This window comes from Sycon ciliatum, chromosome 10 (assembly GCF_964019385.1).
Source record: "Sycon ciliatum chromosome 10, ocSycCili1.1, whole genome shotgun sequence".
NCBI lineage: Eukaryota > Metazoa > Porifera > Calcarea > Leucosolenida > Sycettidae > Sycon > Sycon ciliatum.
The window spans coordinates 28,314,278-28,318,066 of NC_088652.1; positions in this window are offsets into that span (position 1 = coordinate 28,314,278).

The window sequence follows — 3,789 nt, forward strand, 5'->3', positions numbered from 1 at the left end:
AGAAAATGGCACTAGCATAATGCATGTTCTTCTGTGGGGAACATGTGAGTAGTGGTGGTTATACTTTCTTAGACGCAGGTCATTCTGTGCATGTTGCTGTTGCAGAATTTCATGACTCTGTCATAAATTTGTCTTGCCTTTCAGATATTTCAGATTTCCCCACCCTCTATCAGATTTATTTGAGAAATGTAGCCATGTGCCAGGTGCGTGTCGCAGATGTTTTTGTTGATTCTGTGTTTATAATGGTTTATAATCATGGGTTATCGTGATAAGGTCATCCAGCATCATATTGCACTGAAATCGTTATCCTGTTGATGTCAATACAACTTTTGGAAGTAGTTCAATGACTTCAAACTGTTAGTCCCCGATTTTCTGAAACAACACACCAAAGGAGGAACAGTAAACATGTATTAAAATGTAAACAAATACATTGTTGAGTCCGACACCTCGTTCCAACAACTACACTGATCCTGAGGATAAAAGGGTCAAGGCTATGGTTGGAGGTACTGATACTGAGAGATAAACAAGGCACTCCATGATAATAAAAGCTTACACATCTTTTGGTGAGAATGAATGATATCCAGTTGAACCTCTTTAGGACGAACACCAAGGGACCAATGGTATTTATGCTGTGAGTTTGTCTTAACTTATTTATAACCAGTGAATACAATTATTTCTCCAATAGACACACGAATAGATTTCTTCTACAGCGAAAGATTCTAAGCCACACCGACTCATTGACTCGTCTCGTATATGAAACGAAAGAGTCACTAGAGAGGTTCTGCAAAACGAAAATGCGTACAAACTTTCGCTCTACATCATGAAGTGCGAAACTTCGCACGAACTTTGGCAACTGTGGAAGCGAAACTTGCAGGGAACGCGAAATGAAATTTCGTGAGATCGGGTCATGGCGTACGTGCAATTGGCCCGCACAAACTATGAAAATGTGCAGAACGCAAAGTTCATGCAAAAATTCGTACACACTTTCGCAAGAACTGTGGCGAAACTTCGTTCGAATTTTCGTTTTGCAGAACCTCTCTACTGAACCTTTCTTCAGCAACATGACGGCAACTGAAACAGCAACAGAGAAAGTACGATACATGTACTGCAAATTCTTGCAAGTACTACAGGTACTAGAAACAGATTGCAGATCGTAATTCTTGCTTTGGCGGCACGAAACTTTATTTGGGGCAGTGCAATCTCGGCGGTACTCACAAATCAAACAGCTAAGACTCGAGTAAACAAATCCAATCCTACAAGTACGAGATTTTCATGAGACGAGACTGCACCCATTGGCTTGTTTCGTATGAAGCAAACAAGTTACTGAACCTCTCCACAATGGAGATTTTCCCTGATATGCGAATTTATTTGGCAAACTCGGTCAATGAGTCCTTGAACCTTTCCCTCCAGATTGGGAACTGCCAACGATAGTATGCCACTGACCAGTGCCTTACTTGTAACGTACTAATGTGCAATGAATATGAGTATTTCGACAACACATCTAACATAAGCCTTACCGTCAAGAAGGTGAACTCGCGTTCTTCGCACACTGTAGGCAAGGGCAAAGAGATAAAAATGGATCTAAATCCGAATAAAATCAGCACACGTTTCCGTAAATGAAAGGGTGAGCATAAGCAAATGAGTCGAAGGAAACTGGTCAACTCAGAGATCACCTGTCATTGAGTATTCCGTAAAAGGAGGCCTCGGCAGCGGAAAAGCTAAATTTAGAAAGGAGATCCTGTCAGCTTTTCCATTATTTATTGCATTCCGCCCAAAATCAGCACACTTTTCGTAAATGAAAGAGTCAACACAAGCAAATGAATCAAAGGGAACTGGTCAACTCACCTGTCATTGAGTAATATTCCGCGAAAGGAGGTCTCAGCAGCGCCGAACCGAAATAAGTCAGGTCAGGAGACGAAATATCCGAAACAGCTCATGCAAGAAGCAGTTCCAAAGAAGGAAGTTCCTCGTGCATGCACATCCGAAAAGGCAACAACAAAAAGTCTACAATGCACACGCATGCGGCCAGCCGGCCGCGCGATGGTACGAGGAGCCATGGAGTAGCTCCCTGGTCCAGGACCAGGTACCGAGCATCTTACGTAGAAACTTACGTAGCTACGTAGACAACGTGTCTGAATAGCGGTGTCGTTAGGTAGCGCCATGTGAACACAATAATAGAAAAGCTGACAGGATCGCTTTTCTAATAATAATACGGTATTGATATGATATGACGGCCATCATTTACATATTGATATAGGCAAGAGTACATGAAAACCAGAGTGTGCAGCTTGGGGCCTTCTCTGCTATGGGTATCTGTAACGGCGGAATTCCGTGATTACATCAGTTTTTTTTCCTTTCTCTTTTTCTCTTGTATCTACTTTTCCACAATATCCTTTAACATGTTATTCACAGTGGGTCCAATGTTATTAGGCATTTTGCCTGTTTTGATTTCCACTATAAATAAAGTATACAACAACAACACAACATCATTTTGGTGCAGATCTGAGGCGGGAAATGGCGTGGTGCGTACAAGTCAACTGAGCTGCAGTTGTGCAGAAACAGGCCTGCTTGAATCCGGCTTGTACGCACTACATCACTAAAATGATGTAATCATGGAATTTCGCCGTGACAGCAACCCATGCGAGCTGCACACTCTGGTTTTCATGTACGTGTACTCTTGATATAGGCAAGAGTACGGGGTTATGTACTCTTGATATAGGGCATTCCATTGATTGGTGACAGAAAAAAACAAAAGAAATTATAGCAATAAAAACTGCTTTATGGCAGTTTTCTAAAAAAAGTTATTGTGTTCTAGTCCATGGACCCCGTCTAAAAAGTAAGAAATTAACGAAATGTGATAGCTGAAAATTAAAATTTCACACAAAACCTCACAATTATCACACACAGAATAAAAAGCTACATGTAGAAGACCTTTTCCCCTCGTGATCCTCTTTCCTATGCATGCATGTTGCCAATTGTTGGTGCAGTACAAGTTTAGTGTTGAAAGCAGGATTTCAAGTGTTGACTGTTGTGATTAACTTTTTTTAGAAAACTGCCATAAAGCAGTTTTTATTGCTATAATTTGGTTTGCATCATTCTCCCATTTGGTTTTTTTCTCTGATGGTTTATTTTTCTTTCCTTTTTTCTGCTGTTTCTGTGAGCGTTTGAGTAGAATGAAAGCTCTTATCATGCCTGTGCGTGCGCGTGGAGATGGGTGTTGCTGATCATGTACCTGCTCCGTGGGTTCCATGGTCGATTCCTCCAAGCAATTGAGTGCGGTTCTGCACTGGTTGGTACGGCATCTTGACTACTGTCGTGATTTTGTGCACCTGGAGCTGGAGCTGGACATGTCGACAATGCGTCAACAGGTCAATGGTCAATGCACTGATCCAGTCAAGACTACTAGTACTAGTACAGTTCTGTAAAACTACAACTTACTAATACTTTACAAAAGTACAATTGTACTACATCGTGTGTGGTCGTACTCCTACGTCCTACACGGCACTGGAACATGATCATTTGCAGAGTGTCAGTACATGTAGGTACAAATACAAGATCCGCAAACACGACAACAGCGCAGTGTCATGCAGCAGTGCATCTCGGCCAGATCGGGACACTACATCGTCTTGTAGTACACAATCTACAATCATGATTCACCAGTCATACCGTACTCGGAATCTAGATGCTTTTGTCAGTTCATCACATACCGTACATCCACATGTGAGAACGTTCCTTTTCGTTTTCGTGGTCTTCGCCAAAATTTGTTTTTGAAGCAGTCTTGGGAAAGGA